We start from the raw sequence: 20,930 nt of genomic DNA on the forward strand, positions 1-20,930 counted from the left end.
GCTCTGATTATCGCGTAGCAAAAATGCCTGCTTTGCTGGTGCTGCGGACGTACATTACCAAGCTGTCTTCTTAGCTGCAAGGACACGATCTGGCGTACTGGAAGCGATGGCTGGTTGCTTCGACGTCCCGTCGTGGTTATGATAATGTCGTGAGTATAGCCCGAAACAAATTGTCCTGGTCTGGTTGTTCCAGACTAAAGACTTCCTATCAATACAAATGGGCATCTGAGGGAGGCAAAGAAGGCTCGCCACACAATCACTGACGGTACAGTGATTGATTTTCACAAGCGAAGTCACACAGTAACTCCGATAGTCAACTTTAGCCAAAACTGCCCAAGACAGACAATATAGGCCGCTTGTACGCAGAACGCTCAAATGCCAACTGTACTCGGAAAGTTACGTTGAAGTCGAAACTTCAGCAACTTCGTTAAACAGTTGCAATCAAATAAAAGTATATTAGACAGCCAACGGAAGGCAGGCTGTCCAGAGCAGCGATAGCTCAGTGTTGTAACCTACTCCGACTGAAAGGCGAGAGCCGACTACCGCTCAAGAGCACCCGTACAAAACCGAACACAGAACATTCCCGCCCCCACGACAGTGGCCGTGGTTAACCGTTCCAATCAGCAACTCGAAAACTGGAGGAAAATTCCACTCCATTGCCGGAACACTACCATACCACCAATGGTGATTCTTGGCGCCAATTTCTGCGCCGATTTTTCTCCGTCACGTAGCTATGCCCTGAGTAAGCCAATCACAGTTACGATTTTGTAGAAAGCGCGGGAATTTGCCCGCCACAACTGCCTGGGTACACAAGTCATTCCCACGCCTCGCTGGTAGCCCGCCAGTAAGTGTTTTCGCAAAGTTTCTGCGAAGTAACGGAACCTCTAGCCCAGCCGCTACTTCAGGCCCCCGTGAGCGTCTGCCGCTACTGTACAATGTCAGTGTCTGCAAAGCATTCACTCGACTCCCTCACACCCGTTGGCTTACCCTTTCAAGGTCAACAGAGCCCGCCTGTCACCGGACCACCCGGGTGACGGGAGACGCTGCGTGGGATGTCCGCGTGTGAAGGAATAGCAACTTTTCACCGCATGCAATTAGAGAGGAAAATCGTAAGATAGAAATATGAGAGGGGGCTCATGCCACCTCTCAAGCTGCATCATTGCCACTACAGTAGCGGAACCCCAGTGGCGACGATATTTTTCGGCGTTCTATACGTCGTGCAAGACGTTGAAAACTGATCCATGACAGATTTTCACTTTTTACACTGTCGCCTCGATTATGCTGCACTGGTATTCGAGCACCACTGTCTGCGTTTCTCTTACAGTTCCCAGTCCTTCACAAAGAGAAGGTCTGCAAACTTCGTTCTTCGCCATTCAGACTTGTCTGCACATGCTTCAAGCGTCTGCTCGAACACCACTGTGTAATATGACGGTGGATTACTACCAACTTAGCGTAATCCTTGCAGCGCTGTTCCCCCATCAAATGCAGAAAATGAATTACCACACGATCTTACACTTTATCAACCGGATGCGCCATTTGTTTTGGCTACTCTGGCAGCATTCTAGGCTACTGTGGAGCGAGGACTTTAATTATATTCTGGGGTTACTCTTCCCATTCAAACAGGGTATTTTGGCACAAAAACGAACAAAATAATGTACAAATGTGTGTGAAATATTATTGGACTTTACTGCTAAGGTCATCAGTGCCTAAGCTTACACACTACTTTACTTAAATTATCCTGAGGACAAACACACACACCCATGCACGAGGGAGGACTCGAACCTCCGCTGGGACCAGCCGCACAGTCCATGACTTCAGCGCCCAAGACCGCTCAGCTAATCCCGCGCGGCGAAAAACGGACAGTTCATGAACTTCTTGTCATTGCTGTTCAGGAGTCTATGAATTATGACTTTGGCAACTCAATATGTATTTTATTTTATGGCTTTTGTGTGTCCATCCTTTTAGCAGGACGTCTCTGGGACAAAAAATAAAAACACCTACAGCCGTGCTTATGATTTTATTTTATTTTGTCGCTACCAGTTTCGACGCTTCATTGCATCATCTTCAGGCTGTTTCGATGCAGTACAAGTTGGTACGATCGCCATGCATAACCCATCAGTCGCCAGCATTACTGGATTCGCAGATAATGTGTCAGCACTCCAACCATCAACTGAGTTGACAGTTGATGGTTGGAGTGCTGACACTGCGAGTCCACTAATGCTGGCGACTGGTGGGTTATGCATGGGGATCATATCAACCTGTATCGCATCAAAACAGCCTGAAGATGACGCAATGAAGCGTCGAAACTGGTAGCGACAAAATAAAATCGTAAGGACGGCTGTAGGTGTTTTTATTTTTTGCCACGATTTCTTTGATGGCGTTTCTTCTTGAGAATATGAGCTTGTTCCCAAAGATTAGCATCTTTCATTCAGGCAATACTAGGCAGAAATATAATCTGTGTTCTCATCGCATCTCCTTGGCTCTTGTGCAGAAAGAAGTGCAGTTTTCTGCTGTATCTTCGCACCTGAAGAATTTCCTCTGGGCTCACTTCTTCTGTTCTGTTGCTGAGTTCCTGGAAAAAAATTAACCTCATTCCTGTGTTATATTGTTGGTTGTGATAATATACACTCGACATCTTAAAGTCTACATAGGATTCTTATAAAATGGTTCAAATGGCTCTGAGCACTATGGGACTCAACTGCTGAGGTCATTAGTCCCCTAGAACTTAGAACTAGTTAAACCTAACTAACCTAAGGACATCACAAACATCCATGCCCGAGGCAGGATTCGAATCTGCGACCGTAGCGGTCTCGCGGTTCCAGACTGCAGCGCCAGAACCGCGCGGCCACTTCGGCCGGCTAGGGTTCTTATAAATTTTGTTTTATCTATGATTACTTTTCTGATGTTTATTTCATGTGCTAACTCGTTTCATGACCATGTCCTCAATTTGGTCCCACGGAACTAGACGTGCAAAATAAAAATACGCAGAATGGATCCTATGTCCATATGCAAAATGAAAAACTTGCTGTTGCAGAAGTACATGCTGATAAACTGCAGTGTTCATGTATGTGCAGTATGGCACCTGCTGCTAAGATAATGCCATTCCAGACGAGAACATTGGCACTGGCGTGTCATTCTCTTTCCACAAAATTGCCAGCGTTGTAAGGAAGAATAGTGTCGACCGGAGGGATAGAAGGCTGATTAAGAATCTGTACCTACAACACAAACCACAAATACAAATTGGGAATGAGACGCCAAAGGAAAGAGCAATTGGAAGGGGACAGAGGCAAGTATGCTGTCTCTTCCCAATATCATTTAACATATATTTGGAGCATACTATACAGAAATGTTTGAAACAAAAAAGAAAATGTGGGCTCGTGGTAGGACGGTAGAACGTACTCGATTTGCGGACCTTATGGTATTACTGGCAGTGAGCGAAAGAACTATGATTGGAATGTTAAAAGAAGTGCATGAGACGTGTTAGGAACTCGGAATGAGAATTAATAAGAAAAGACAAAATTTATGGTGATGGACGCAGGAAAAATAAGAACAACTATAAAGATTTGACCGGAGGATATAGAATAAGTTGGTGCTTTCAGATATTTGGGAAGCATAATTACGGACGACATGAGATGTAATAAGGAGATGATGAAAACGCGTATAGCAATTGCCAAGAAGGAATTCGATAAGAAGATGGTTCTATGTGGGTGCGTGGACAGGGGCCTGAGGAAGAGACTGACGAATTGCTTTGTATGGAAGATGGCGTCACACGGAGCTGAAACATGGACACTGAGGAAAGAGGAAGAGAGAAGAACAGGAGCATATGAATGTGTATTTTGAGGAGAATGGAAGGGAGAAAATGGGTAGACAAAGTTGGAAATGCGGAAGTGTTGAGAAGAGTGGGGTAAGAGAGAGAAATTTTAAAGATAGTCAGAAAGAAGAAACACAATTAGCTTCGACATTGGATGAGAAAGATTGTTTATCGATGGATGCTATGTGAGCAAAGGTGAATGGAAGAAGAAGATGACGCAGAAGATACCTGGTGGTGGATAGTATAAGGGTAGGAAACAATTCTGAGAAAACGAGGAGGGTGGCAAATGACAGGATTGCATGGAGAGCTGCATGTGAAGACCTGCCCTCAGGAAGAATACTGATGATGATGATGATGATGATGATGATGATGATGATGACGATGAATGTATTTCACACGCCGAGAACTATTCTCCAGCCCGAAAACAGTTCGCCTGTGAATTACCTCTCTGTTCTTTATTCCGCTAACAATGCGCAAAATCACATTCAACATCAATACAACTGTTGCGTTGGCGAGCTTATTCAGGAACTTCTCGAAGGCAATGATGCACGTGAAAGGTTTTACCCAGAGGACGCCGTGAGGTATCTAACATGGCAAGAGCTTTGCTGATTGGTCTACCACTAAATTTTTACTGTCGTCTGGAACGTTCTCCATAACAATCTTGCTTGCCACTAGCAAATAAATAACCCAGCCACGTCTAAAGTGGTCTAAATGTGTTTCCAAACGGATTGTTACGAGCACAATAAGGTGCCTAGTATCCGTGTACGATGTAAGGCACGTATTTCCGTATTGTTTAGCTGCTGTTTGGTCTACACAGTCTTTAGATAACAAATAGTTTTTCCTTGAATCTTGAAGATCCTGCAACTTATGGACATTAGTGTAGCTGTGATGCCTTAGGTTTCGACTTATTCGCTCATCACATGTCAACCAGCAGAAGATCATAACAAGGAAATCTAACGCTGAGCGCCAAATAAAAGCAATAATCGCAAATAAAAGTTAAACATCAATTTACTATCGTGCAAGGCGTAACATTCCTCTATTCGATATCAATTGCTATTTGTTTTTCTTTTTGTCTTTAGAGTACTGTAATGTGTAAGTGTTTTATACTAGACAGATTTCTCTTTTACTTACAAAGCATCAGTGGTAGTGGCCGTTTATTGTCCTTTTATACGATTTTTGTAGTCGACAGGTTTTCCCTCGTTCTTAGCAAAGGTTGAAGACGAAAAAAACATGGTACCACTTTCAAAACGGTTTTTCGGCTTTTCCTTTTATCCCATTTTTTGCACTTCATTTTTGTATAACTTCGCGAAAATTGTCTACACAGAAATTCACTATGGTTTTTCCTGTATTAAATTCAGTATCTTGCAAATAAACATATTCTTCTGCTCGGTTAGCAGCAGTACGTTTGTATTTTTAGACCCAAGAAGCAAAACGTGAGGGAGGGCCATTTCTGCGGTTTTATGTTTCCTGTTGACAGTGTAGGGTGCTGTGCGACAGTCTGGTGCAATAGGAATCACAAGGACTGTGAAAGAGCGCATGAACGCGTTTAAAGATGATTCCGCGGAAGCCAAACAGGTTCACAAAAGCGAAGGCGACATTTGTCAGTGTGAGTGAAGAGTCTGAGGCAACTGTTTGGCATTCACAAAAACTTCTGCCTGTAATCCCGTGTTCGCTAACTGCCCGTTCCCAGAAGTTTCGCCGCTGAATCGTAAATCTCCTCGGAGTAGCAGCGAAAAGAGTTGGAAAGAAAACCGTTAGGCCGCTTCCGCGTTCTCAAAAGCCTGATCGAGATGCCCACCGTTTTACCGAGTCACCAGCAACACCACTATCGAAGAAAGCCACAGGGTACGACAAAAATATCACAAAATTAAAAAGGCAAAAGATGTTTGTCTTACGAGATTTGTTAATATCACGTCATTCGCTATCTCTCGTTGCAAATATATCCGCACAAAAAATTCTGTTTTATTTTGTATTTCGTTTTTTGTCTGGTTATTTTTGCGGTGTAATTGCATGTAACTGTAAGGATAATATAAAGCATATTGCCTCTGTTTGACGTGTTTTACCTTCTTGCAATCAAAAGCCGCTTATTTTAGGTTGATTTTTCAACCCCTAACTTACCTAAATCGTCGCGATTAAAGCGTTCTTAGTTTGGCATATACAATGAAGAGCAAAAGAAATTGATACACCCGCCCAATATCGTGTAGGGCCCCCGCGAGCACGCAGAAGTGCCGCAACACGACGTGGCATGGACTAATGTCTGACGTTGTGCTGGAGGGATTTGACACCATGAACCTGGCAGGACTGTCCATAAAACCGCAAGAGTACGGGGAGGTGGAGATCTCTTCTGAAAAGCACATGGCAAGGCATTCCAGATATGCTAAAAAATGTTCATGTCTGAGGAGTTTGGTGACCAGCTGAAGTGTTCAAGCTCAGAAGACAGTTCCTGGAGTCACTCTGTAGCAATTCTCGACGTGTGAGGTGTGGCATTGTCGTGCTGGAATTGCCCAAGTCCATCGGAATGCTCAATGGTCATAAATGGGTGCAGGTTCAAATGGTTCAAATGGCTCTGAGCACTATGGGACTTAACTTCTGAGGTCATCAGTCCCCTAGAACTTAGAACTACTTAAACCTAACTAACCTAAGGACATCACACACACCCATGCCCGAGGCAGGATTCGAACCTGCGACAGTAGCGGTCCCGCGGTTCCGAACTGCAGCGCCAGAACCGCTAGACACCTCAGAAGTTAAGTCGCATAGTTCTCAGAGCCATTTGAACCATTTGAACTCATCCGAAAAGATTACATGTTGCCACTTTGCCACTGAGCACCCCAGTGACGGTGTCCATTGCAGTCGGAGGAGCTTGTGGTTTCTGGACAATGGAAGCCGACGTAATGGCATAAGTGCAACCAGGCCAACCTGCAGCAGACGGCGACGAACCGTCGACCTCATCGCTGTGTACGACCTACCTCTGTCCACTGCTTCCACACACGCATCACTGTCGTAGCAGCATGTCCTGTGCGAGCCGAAATGTCACGGTATGACCACCCCGTTTCCCGGAGACCGATCGTTCTGCCCCGTTCGAATTCGCTCGCATGCCGATATGGTTCCCTTTGGCGTCGACGAGGCATACTGGCACTCTTTGTATTGTTTCCACCTTGTGTGACAGCTCTGCACCGACTACACTAGGCGCAACACCGACCCTGTCTGACCGACACGAGAGGGCTCTGCTCGGCCTACGTGTACCCCGTCTCGCTGCAAAACGTTTAGCGTATTGCTTGCACACCCGTTGCCACTTCCACCAAGTGTGGCGTTACACGGGTAATTCCTTCTTGGTGTTGCATTTTTCACAAACGGCAGTGTATATATACACTGAATCTGTACGAATTCTGTACGAATGCGTATTAACCTAAGTTTAAATCCATTCCACATACACCACATTGTCTCGAAAGATTATCTTTGATGTGACTGTCAGAAGAAAAAATAGGGAGATATCTACGAGGTGCATTCAAGTTCTAAGGCCTCCGATTTTTTTTCTAATCAACTACTCACCCGAAATCGATGAAACTGGCGTTACTTCTCGATGTAATCGCCCTGCAGACGTACACTTTTTCACAACGCTGACGCCATGATTCCATGGCAGCGGTGAAGGCTTCTTTAGGAGTCTGTTTTGACCACTGGAAAATCGCTGAGGCAATAGCAGCACGGCTAGTGAATGTGCGGCCACGGAGAGTGTCTTTCATTGTTGGAAAAAGCCAAAAGTCACTAGGAGCCAGGTCAGGTGAGTAGGGAGCATGAGGAATCACTTCAAAGTTGTTATCACGAAGAAACTGTTGCGTAACGTTAGCTCGATGTGCGGGTGCGTTGTCTTGGTGAAACAGCACACGCGCAGCCCTTCCCGGACCTTTTTTGTTGCAGTGCAGGAAGGAATTTGTTCTTCAAAACATTTTCGTAGGATGCACCTGTAACCGTAGTGCCCTTTGGAACGCAATGGGTAAGGATTACGCCCTCGCTGTCCCAGAACATGGACACCATAATTTTTTCAGCACTGGCGGTTACCCGAAATTTTTTTTGGTGGCGATGAATCTGTGTGCTTACATTGAGCTGACTGGCGCTTTGTTTCTGGATTGAAAAATGGCATCCACGTCTCATCCATTGTCACAACCGACGAAAACAAAGTCCCATTCATGCTGTCGTTGCGCGTCAACATTGCTTGGCAACATGCCACACGGGCAGCCGTGTGGTCGTCCATCAGCATTTGTGGCACCCACCTGGATGACACTTTTCGCATTTTCAGGTCGTCATGCAGGATTGTGTGCACAGAACCCACAGAAATGCCAACTCTGGAGGCGATCTGTTCAACAGTCATTCGGCGATCCCCCAAAACAATTCTCTCCACTTTCTCGATCATGTCGTCAGACCGGCTTGTGCGAGCCCGAGGGTGTTTCGGTTTGTTGTCACACGATGTTCTGCCTTCATTAAACTGTCGCACCCACGAACGCACTTTCGACACATCCATAACTCCATCACCACATATCTCCTTCAACTGTCAATGAATTTCAATTGGTTTCACACCACGCAAATTCAGAAAACGAATGATTGCACGCTGTTCAAGTAAGGAAAACGTCGCCATTTTAAGTATTTAAAACAGTTCTCATTCTCGCCGCTGGCGGTAAAATTCCATCTGCCGTACGGTGCTGCCATCTCTGGGACGTATTGACAATGAACGCGGCCTCATTTTAAAACAGTGCGCATGTTTCTATCTCTTTCCAGTCTGGAGAAAAAAAATCAGAGGCCTTAGAACTTGAATGCACCTCGTACTACTTGCTGTTTCCTTGCAGTTTCTTAGAAGCGCAACGAAACCGCTCGTTATAACACCTTCTAATTTCAAGGAGTGTTCCTTCAAGCACTCGTGTTTCATTATGTCATGACGATTCTCGAATACACAAAGCTCTTGTTTGTTTTCTACTATATTGTAACGTGTGTATATGGAACTTGGTGATCTATATGATGCTGCAGAAACACTCTAATTTCAAGGTATATACTTCCCGATCTCTGTTGAGTTCTTTTTCGTTTCTATTTTGTCTACAATTAATAAGTCAAGTTTCCTTAGCTATATCTACACTGAGGTGACAAAAGTTATGGAATAGCGATATGCACGTATGCAGATGGCTGTAGTATTGCGTACGCGAGCCACAAAAGGAGAGGATATTGGCAGAGCCGTCCTTTGTACTCACGTGATTCGTGTGAAAAGTTTCCGACGTGACAATCGCTGCACGATGGAACGCGGAAGGTAGTTGCAGCTAGACGCACGGGACATTCCATTTCGGAAGTCGTCAGGGAATGATTAAACCTACATCCACAGCGTCAAGGGTGTGTCAAGAATATCAGATTTCAGGCATTACCTCTCACCACGGACAACGCAGTGGCCTACGGCCTTCACTTAACGGCGGAGGGCAGCATCGTTTGCATAGAGTTGTCATTGCTAATAAATACGCAACAACGCTAGTAATAACAGGAAAAATCAGTGTTGGACGTACTACAATGCCTTCTTTCTTATGTGTGGCATTGTAGCGAGAAGGAAGCGACTCTGCCTTCCATCCCTGGTTTCTTTACTACTAACCTGTGGTCTTGCTGCTTCGGTTGTCCCTCGTCGCAGTAGTAGCGCTCAGCCGCCAGGTTCAATGTAGTTTTGTGCTCCTGCTGAAGTGTGGTGTGTCGGGATGCCAGTTGTAAAGGTTAAATGGCTCTGAGCACTATGGGACTTAACATCTCTGGTCATCAGTCCCCTAGAACTTAGAACTACCTAAACCTAACTAACCTAAGGACATCACACACATCTATGCCCGAGGCAGGATTCGAACCTGCGACCGTAGCAGTCGCGCGGTTCCGGACTGAGCGCCTAGAACCGCGAGACCACCGCGGCCGGCTGTAAAGGTTAATAACGTTTTGTAATATAATCGTTTTAATGAAGAAGACTTTAAAACACACGTCACAGACTTTCCAAAATGGCAGCTCTTGGCTGCGCCGTTACACTCAACACTTCACATCACAGTTATCACTTTCAATATTCGTTATAGATACTGCCCACGACACGTGGCGTTTGCTGAATATTAATACCGTTCACTTTAACTTCATATCTTGTTTATCACTTATATATTTGTGGTCAGTGGTGCATTCTGCTACTGCCACTGCCCACTCGCAACCGTCCTTTTGGAGCAGCCTCCGGTTACTCGAACGTGCGTTTTGAGCGGCGCTTTGCTGCTAACTTCTCACCGTCTTGCCGACGCACAAGAGAGAGTCCACCTTTCTCCCTCAGCCAATAGGGATACTCCACTCGTCTCCTACGCATATAGATATCAAAACTCTCAGCCAATGGTCGTTCATATCGCTGTTGCCAGGCGGATCTGACGTCACGTTTGCGGACAATGTGACGGAAGTATGTCTCGGAACACTTTCTCATATTGTAAGATCCTAATCCCGAATAATAGGATCTTGTCCCTATTAAGGTTGCGCAACTTTGCCTCTTATGATTTTATCCTTAATGCTCCTTGCTGACACATAATTGTCAGATGGACATGTATCCTGGCTGCTACAGAGCATTCCCGAGCGTTTAGATCTAGCAAAGGTTCATAAATGTGCGTAATAATTAGCATAAACAAGCGAAGGGCATGCACGTATGCATTACAGTACGACGAACGTATCCGTTAGGACAGTACGACGAAATTTGGCACTCGTGGACTATGGCAGCAGAAGATCGACGCGAGTGCCTTTGCTAACTCGACATAGCCCGTAGCGCCTCTCTTAGGCTCTTGACCATATCAGTTGGACCGTAGACGACTGGAAAACCGTGGCCTCGTCAAATCAGTGTCGATTTCAGTCGGTGAGAGCTAATGGTAGGGTTCAAGTGTGGCGCAGAGCCCACGAAGTCATTGACCCAAGTAGTCAACAAGGCACTGCGGAAGGTGGCGATGGCTCCATAATGGTGAGCTATGTTTACATGGAATAGACTGTGCTCTGCGGGACCCGCCAGGGTAGCCGAGAGCGCTGACGTGCTGCTTCCTGTACTCGGGTAGGCGCACCGGCCCCGGATCGAATCCGCCTGGCGGATTAACGACGAGGGCCGGTGTGCTGGCCAGCCTGGATATGGTTTTTAGGCGGTTTTCCACACCCTGCTAGGTGAATACCGGAGTGGTCCCCATGTTCCGCCTCCGTTACACGGCTCGCAGACATCTGAACACATTCACACTACTCCATGGATTACACTCGACGTAGACAGTTGGGGTACACTAATTCCGTCCCGGGGGGTATGGGGTGGCAGCAGGAAGGGCATCCAGCCACCCCATAACCATTAACCTGCCAAATCCGATTAACGATGGCTGGCCCTGCGTAACTGCGGGACAAGGCTCAAGCGATAGATAGGACTGTGTTCTGTGGCCCAATTCAACCGATAGTTGACTGGAAATGGTTTTGTTTGTCTACTTGCAAAACATTTACAGCCGTTCATGGACTTCACGTTCCCAAACAACGATGGAATTTTTATGAATGACAGTGAGCCATGTCTCTGGGCTACAATTGTTCGTGATTGGTTTGTAGAACATTCTGCACAATTCGAGCGAATGATTTGGCCACCCAGATCGCCCAATATTAATCCCATCGGTCATTTATGGGACATAATCGAGAGGTCAATTCGTGCACAAAGTCCTGCACCAGCAACGCTTTCGCAATTATGGACGGCTATAGAGGCAGCATGGCATTATTTCTGCAGGAGGCTTTCAATGACTTGTTGAGTCCATGCCACGTTGAGTTGATGTACTACGCCGACAAAAAGGAGGTACGAGACGATATTGGAGGGTATCCCATGATTTTTGTCACCTCAGTATATTGCACCATTGTAAACTCCGTCAAATAATCTTAAATCATTATTCCAATGTTTCAAATGGTTCAAATGGCTCTAAGCACTATGGGACATAACATCTGAGGTCATCAGTCCCGTAGACTTATCACTACATAAACCTAACTAACCTAAGGACATCACAAAAATCCATGCCCGAGGCAGGATTCGAATCTGCGACCGTAGCAGCAGCGCGGTTCCAGACTGAAGCTCCTAGAACCGCTCGGCCACAGCGGCCGGCTCCATGTTTCATAATGTGATTTTTCTATACTACGTTTTCGTTTGTGGCAAGCTGTTGGGTGAATGGTTTGATAAACCAAAGCGTAATAGTAATAATAATAATAATAATAATAATAATTCCCGTGGAGGCCCGGGAAAAGAATAGGCCTCCGGTATGTTCTGCCAGTCGTAAAAGGCGACGAAAAGAACAAACCACTAATAGGGCTAACCCCCCTTTTAGTGTGATTACTTGGTTCAGGACAGAACTAAAGAAGCCTCGGACAAGCGCCGTCACGGTCGGGGACGACGCTTGAACCCTATGCCCGCCCACAATGGTAACGACACTGCTAGCCAACTGGAAAATGATTTAAATCCAAATAGAGGTGTTTTGCAGGATATGCTTCCTGCAACCACCCTAGAAGGAAAACAAAGACAGAGGATGAGATGGTCAGATGAAGTTAATCGACACCTCATGTTCTGTTATTACCAAGCAACAAACCTAGGAACCAACACAACTGGATACAGATCACAAGTATACACAACATTTATTACCAGATACCCGGAATTAAAATTTTTATCAGAACAACGACTAGCTGATCAGATCCGTGTAATAATAAAAAATAACAGGATACCCCAGTCAGAATTAGAAAACATCAAACTACAAGTACAACAAATACTGGAACAAAATAATGTGCAATCAGAAGAAGAAGAAAATACAGTAATGGACTCGAACATCCCAGAGCAAACAAACAAAGGCCAACACGCATCAATTAAACAATCAGAGGAAAACGAAATCTTAAGACAGCCACCAGAACAAGCACAAATAGAACGCGAAGAGACACACGTGTTAGATACAGAAGAGAAATTTCAGCTGACATATATAGAATACAAAGACACAAATACAGACATTAGACCATTCTTGCATAGACCGCCAAATAACCCACAAGTCGAAACAACAATAAAAACTATCAACACAATTATACATAACAAAATAAATGAAAACACAACTATGGAAGAGTTACAACTACTGGTTTATATAGGAGCACTCACTACACTAAATATACACACTAGGCAGAGATCAGAACAAACCAACACACAGAAGAAACCCACAAAACCAGCATGGCAACACAGGCTACAGATTAGAATAGAAAAACTGAGAAAAGACATTGGACAGCTAACACAATTTATAAGAAATGAAATATCAGACAAAAAACGAAAAAGGTTAGGTAAAATCTCTCAACAAGAAGCAATAGAGCAATTAGATGAAAAAAAGCAGAAATTGCAAGCATTGGCCAAACGACTTAGAAGATACAAAAAAAGTGAAAATAGAAGGAAACAAAACCAAACATTCAACACAAACCAAAAGAGATTTTACCAAACAATGGATAACACACACATTAAAATAGACAATCCACCAAACATAACAGACATGGAACACTTCTGGAGCAACATATGGTCAAACCTTGTACAACATAACAGGCATGCACGGTGTATACAAGCAGAAACAGACACATACAAGATGATACCACAAATGCCTGAAGTGATAATTTTGCAACATGAAGTCACCTGAGCAATTAATTCTACACACAATTGGAAAGCCCCTGGAAATGATAAAATAGCAAATTACTGGCTAAAGAAGTTCACCTCAACACATTCACATCTAACTAAATTATTTAACAGTTACATTGCAGACCCATACACATTCCCTGATACACTTGCACATGGAATAACCTATCTGAAACCTAAAGATCAAGCAGACACAGCAAACCCAGCTAAATATCGCCCTATAACATGCCTACCAACAATATACAAAATATTAACTTCAGTCATCACACAGAAATTAATGACACATACAACACAGAACAAAATTATAAATGAAGAACAAAAAGGCTGCTGCAAAGGAGCACGAGGATGTAAAGTGCAACTGATAATAGATATAGAGGTGACATATCAAGCGAAAACTAAACAAAGGTCCCTACACTATGCATACATTGATTACCAAAAAGCCTTTGATAGTGTACCCCACTCATGGTTACTACAGATATTGGAAATATACAAAGTAGATCCTAAATTGATACAGTTTCTAAACATAGTAATGAAAAACTGGAAAACCACACTTAATATCCAAACAAATTCAGATAACATCACATCACAGCCAATACAGATTAAGCGTGGAATATACCAAGGAGACTCATTAAGTCCTTTCTGGTTCTGTCTTGCTCTGAACCCACTATCCAACATGCTAAATAATACAAATTATGGATACAATATTACTGGAACATACCCACACAAAATCACACATTTGCTATACATGGATGATCTAAAACTACTGGCAGCAACAAATCAACAACTCAACCAATTACTAAAGATAACAGAAGTATTCAGCAATGATATAAATATGGCTTTTGGAACAGACAAATGTAAGAAAAATAGCATAGTCAAGGGAAAACACACTAAACAAGAAGATTACATATTGGATAACCACAGCGACTGCATAGAAGCGATGGAAAAAACAGATGCCTATAAATATCTAGGATACAGACAAAAAATAGGAATAGATAATACAAATATTAAAGAAGAACTAAAAGAAAAATATAGACAAAGACTAACAAAAATACTGAAAACAGAATTGACAGCAAAAAACAAGACAAAAGCTATAAATACTTATGCTATACCAGTATTGACCCACTCATTTGGAGTAGTGAAATGGAGTGACACAGACCTAGAAGCACTCAATACACTTACACGATCACAATGCCACAATTATAGAATACATCACATACATTCAGCAACAGAAAGATTCACATTAAGCAGAAAGGAAGGTGGAAGGGGATTTATAGATATAAAAAACCTACATTATGGACAGGTAGACAATTTAAGAAAATTCTTTGTAGAACGAGCAGAAACTAGCAAAATACACAAAGCAATCACTCATATAAATACATCGGCTACACCATTGCAATTTCATAACCACTTCTACAACCCTTTAGATCACATAACATCAACAGATACAAAGAAAGTAAATTGGAAAAAGAAAACACTACATGGCAAGCACCCGTATCATTTAACACAGCCACACAAAGATCTAGACGCATCCAACACATGGCTAAGTAAAGGCAATATATACAGTGAGACGGAAGGATTCATGATTGCAATACAGGATCAAACAATAAACACCAGATATTACAGCAAGCATATTATTAAAGATCCCAATACCACAACAGATAAATGCAGACTTTGCAAACAACAAATAGAAACAGTAGATCACATCACAAGTGGATGTACAATGCTAGCAAATACAGAATACCCCAGAAGACATGACAATGTAGCAAAAATAATATATCAACAACTTGCCATAAAACATAAACTAATAAAACAACACGTTCCCACATACAAGTATGCACCACAAAATGTACTGGAGAATGACGAATACAAATTATACTGGAACAGAACCATTATAACAGATAAAACAACACTACATAACAAACCTGACATCATACTCACCAATAAAAAGAAGAAATTAACACAACTAATTGAAATATCCATACCCAACACAACAAATATACAGAAGAAAACAGGAGAAAAAATTGAAAAATACATCCAACTGGCGGAGGAAGTAAAGGACATGTGGCATCAGGATAAAGTCGACATTATACCAATTATACTATCAACTACAGGAGTCATACCTCACAATGTCCACCAGTACATCAATGCAATACAGCTACATCCAAACATATATATACAACTACAAAAATCTGTAATTATTGATACATGTTCAATGACCCGAAAGTTCCTAAATGCAATATAACATATACCGTACAGTTAAAAGGAAGTCACGCTTGATCAAGGTCCGCGTCACTGTCCATTTTTGACCAGACATAACGTCTGAGAATAGAAAGAAATAGTAATAATAATAATAATGTGCTGTTTTTCAAATGTTTGTCCCTTCCTCCTTACCATAACATTTTTTGTACTTTTTAGTTTTCTGTCATGAGGCTTGCTTTGCCTCTACTATTTTCGCTCTCTGCGAGGGGCAGTGATAAAGATTTAGTTACAAGCTGCGACCACGAAACGTGATGATGGTGTTAGTCCTCCTGTACACATTTAGCCTTCAATGTGACACATTTTTCCCAATGATGGATAAGTTTGCAAAGACCTTGGTTAAAGAATTCTGGATTTTGGCACTTCAGGGAACGTTCTACCTCAATACCTTGTCATCGTTCTGGAAATGCTCGCCACGTAATTGTTTCTCCATCTGAAGAAAGAGGAAGTAGTCGCTGTGCCCACATCCTGAGTTAAGACAGGTGAGATAAAATGTGTAAACCCAAAAAAGTAACATATACGACTGTGCCCTGTGCAGAAACAGCTGGGAGGTTGTTGCGGATGAAAACCAGAACTCGCTTAGCTTCGTCTCGAAGGCCTGCCGTAACCTCGCCAGGAGATTTCTGTAGTGCGCTCCGGTAACGGACTGCACCTTACGGGAATGTTAGCACCACATAGACATAGCGGCTACAGCTGTAACAACTGTTTTTCCGTTATTTCTGTTGTTTCTCCAAGCCTGTTTAGCTCGTTTCTTAAAACCGCTCAAAATAACCCGTTTCTATAATATCTGATTTTCGATTTCTTATTCCTAATATTTCCAGTAATGCTCTTAGAAATCGAACAAAGATTGGAAAATTTTGACTGTCTTAGTTTCATGGTACATAGAATCAAAATATAAAATTAAATATGTAAATAAAAGAAAAGTTAGTCTGTCACCATTCGCTGTTTTTCTTGAAATATGATAGGTGATATTTGGAGTATTCAACCACTTATCTCCTATTGAATCTAATTTTTTGGAACTCTGCTCAGAAATCATATTATAATGTGGGGTCATGCCACTAGGTGAGCATTACGAATAGTCAGTGCTAAAGAATGAAAACTGGTGCTGAAGAACGCTGTTTATTATGTTAATTTGTCTGTTTTCAAGGGCTACAAGTAGATAAAGGCTTTAGATTAAGCTTATCCATTATGGCTATTTTAGAACCCGTGATTGTTAATGGAATGCAAATACATAAAACTGCAAACAGTCACTTTTTTGAAAAATTATTTATTATTCTATGAACCGGTTTTTGAACCTATTCAGGTTTCTCTTCAGATGTTTTCTCGAAGTTGTATCACTATTTCTAGCATAGTGCTGGGTGCTGGTTTGCGACAGTATGGGCGGCTTTCTTCGTTAGTGTCCATCTGTCTGCTTTCATTTTGATGGCCAGTTGGTATATCACTTCACACACTTTTACACAATCTACATTCATTTACACTGTGACAGCGAAACGTTGCCAGAATCCAGCATGTTCTATACAACTGTTGCTTGTAACACACCTGTTGAAGTAAATGAACCACCCTTAAGGCTGTGACGAGTATTCCGCAGAAAGAAATTTCTCTTGCGGCTCATTTCAACGAAACTGGGACCCTTGCCGAGAAGATTAACATCCTACTATGTGCGCGTAATATATTGGATAAATAAGCAACTTCCACCAGTGGTGGCTGAATATATGGAAATGAAGATATTAAGGGACAAGTCTTCCTATACCACATAACAACAGGCCATACGAAACGTCGGCTTTACAAATTGATGCCAGGACCAGTTTAACGTTTCAATACCAGGGCCCAACTAACGCAACTGCCGTGGAATTCCTGTCACTCTATCAAGATGCATGCTGGTGTATACTGACGGATCCAAGTCTAGAGAAGGCTTTGGTTGAGCTTGTTGGCTACCCCAAAGCGTACGACAAGGCCTATACAAGCTGGAGCCACATTCCAATACTACGACGGCGTAACTGATTGCCATTGGGAAGCCCTGGTATGACCAAGACGACAACAGCAGGCTTAATAATCACAATCTCTGATAGTATGTCAGCGCTGCAACTGTTAGAAGCCATCATAATAGACCAACTCCGTAGAAGTATTGCGACTGCGTGACAGTGCGAATGAAAGGCCACGCCGGGATACGTGGAAATGAACAAGTAGATATAATAGCCAAACAGGCATCTCTGCAGAGAGTAATTAAATATGAGAAACTCCCTTGCACAGAAATGATTTTCGTGCTCAGAAAGCGGTTGTTCTCGGACGGGGTAGCCGCGCGGTCCGAGGCGTCTTGTCACGGCCCGCGCGGCTCTTCCGTCGGAGGCTCGAGTCCTCCCTCAGGCATGGGTGTGTGTGTGTTGTCCTTAGCGTTAAGGTAGTTTAAGTTAGATTAAGTAGTGCGTAAGCTTAGGGACCGATGAACTCCGCAGTTTGGTCCCATAAGACCTTACCACAAATTTCCAAATTTTTCCTGGACTCGGGTAGGCGCGCCGGCCCTGGACCGAATCCGCCCGGCGGGTTAAGGCGTTGACCGGTGTGCTGGCCAGCCTGGATGTGGTTTTTAGTGGGGTTTTCACATCCCACTAGGTGAATACCGGGCTGGTCCCCACATCCCGCCTCAGTTACACGACTCGGAGACATTTGCAACACGTTCACACTATCTCATGGTTTCAGAAAGCTGCGGTACACTGATTCTGCATCCGGCCAGCCTTTAAATTAACCATGCCAAAACCGTTGTAACAGTGCCGACCCTGCGAAAACTGCGGGACACAGGCACAAAGAAAAGAAGAAGATTACGAGTAACCCCTCTCCGCCCCCCCCCCCCCCCGCCCTCTGCACGCACCAGATAATGCAGGTCAAATGAACCAGGTGAGATGCCAGATGTAGTTCCTCGAACGGCTGTGACCACCACTGAATTCCTGGCCACAAACGAGAGAGCTCTACATGCCTGACCAACGCTACGTCAGCCCATCTGAAGCTTTCAAAATGGTTCAAATGGGTCTGAGCAGTATGGGACTTAACATCTAAGGTCATCAGTCCCCTGGACTTAGAACTACTTAAACCTAACTCAGTTAAGGACATCACACACATCCACGCCCAAGGCAGAATTCGAACCTACGACTGTAGCAGCAGCGCGGTTCTGGACTGAAGTGCCTCGAACCGCTCGGCCACAACGGCCGGCTGAAGCTTTCAAAACGCGATTATGCCTGAGTGCTGTTAGTCTCGGTAAGCCAGAGCTCCAAGGTGGAATGAAGAAATGTAACAAGATATAAACTACCACATAATTATTAGAGAGTGCGTGAAATTGCTAGAAGACACGTAAAAAATTAGAGTAGGAAAACCATGAATCCTCCTGTGATCATCTGACTGGTAAGGTTAGTCTGGAGTATCCTTCAAAAATAGCCGGCACTGGCGCAGCTGATATATTCCCAACCCTTACATGTCAACCATACTGGGAATATTGGGAAAAAATTAGCGACAAAACGCAATCCCAGAAGCACGCTGACGGTGGCTCCTAGGCAGGCAGGCAGGCAGGATAAAAGGACATGTTACTATCGCCGTATTAGTATGCGATTCCACTACAAGACTCGTAAATAGACACGAAGTGCAGAAAAAGAAACTGTTTCTGCTTAGCAAGTCGTCGACTCACAGAGGCCACAACTCTGCTGCAATACGATGCAGTGGAGTCACAGAGAACTATAGTGTTCACGTGCCGTCTGTCCATAAGCCTCCGAAAAAATTTCGGACGGGGTGCTGCGCATCTCTCTGCAGGACCTGCAGATACCACCGTCCAACAGTGAGCCCGGGGGCCGACTTCCTGGGAATATTGGCCGGCATATTATTCATATGTACCGTCAATTCTTAGCCATGGCATTCTATTTTAGGGAACAAATGCACAAAATATGAACACCGTTCTCAAACTCCAGAAAAGAGCCATAAGAATAATAACCAGAAATACTAGTCGAGCACATTGTAAAGATCTGTTCAAAACACTGGGGATTTTAACTGCTCCATGTGAATACATTTACCAGTCAGCTGTACACATCAAAAATAACGTTGGTCATTACTGCACAAAAGCTCTGTCCTTGACCATGCAACAAGAAATAGACTCAACTTACATTTACCAAGAAAAAATAAACATAAAACTCAAAACATCATTTTCTGCCAAGGAATAAAGCTGTACAATAAATTAACAAAAGACATTAAAGAAACTGCAAAAATACACTTGTTTAAAAAGGCAGCTAAAAAGTACTTGTTATGCAATACATTTATACATTGAAGGATTACTTAGCTAAAACAGAATAGGGGTTCGATAAAAAAAATGTTATACAAATCAATAATAATAATAATAATAATAATGTTTATAAAATATCCGACATTCCACGTAACACCTTCACTTTATGTTTTTCCTTCTTTTTTCCTATCTAGAAATACTTACCCCTAAGCTATGCATAGCACAATACTAACACCTATTCCTCTTCCTGAGCTCAACATCTCACTCATTGAGGAGGGATGCTGACTCAGTTTTTCAGGATAGGAAATGGGACGTTGCGGTACAGAAGATGACCAAGAGATCACCAGTGTGTGTGTGTGTGCGTGTGTGTGTGTGTGTGTGTGTGTGTGTGTGCGTGTGTGTGTGTGTGTGTAGTGAGTGAAGTGTTATGAAACAACATGTGTATGGTGTGTGCAGTGACTGACATTGAGATATGAGTGAACAGTGTGGCATTACATTATTTTATAAGTTATTTGTAAAAAAAGTATTGTATACCAGGAGTAAATCTAATTAGTATCTCTAACTACAAGTCTGTAAATATATGTATATACGAATTAGCTTATTTTAAATTGATCTAAATTTGTAAATACTTTGACATGTCCTATATCCTTATAAAAATAGATCTACGGATGAATAAAGCTACTACAACAACAACTACTACTACTACTATAGCGACCATCCAACACTTGTCCGTATACGCGGCCGCTCGCCCAGTGGCGTACCACGGTCTCAATGGCTACACGTAACCACGGGAAACCAACTGATGCATCAGAGAATCCCATCTCTGTGTGTTCATCTAGTTAACGACCCATAATAGCAACACGTGCAACTGCTTTAATCATATAACTCGCACTGCCTCTTAAGATGGCAGCCAGATAAAGGAGCCTGTG

The sequence above is a fragment of the Schistocerca cancellata genome, chromosome 3, assembly GCF_023864275.1.
Source record: "Schistocerca cancellata isolate TAMUIC-IGC-003103 chromosome 3, iqSchCanc2.1, whole genome shotgun sequence".
Classification (NCBI taxonomy): domain Eukaryota; kingdom Metazoa; phylum Arthropoda; class Insecta; order Orthoptera; family Acrididae; genus Schistocerca; species Schistocerca cancellata.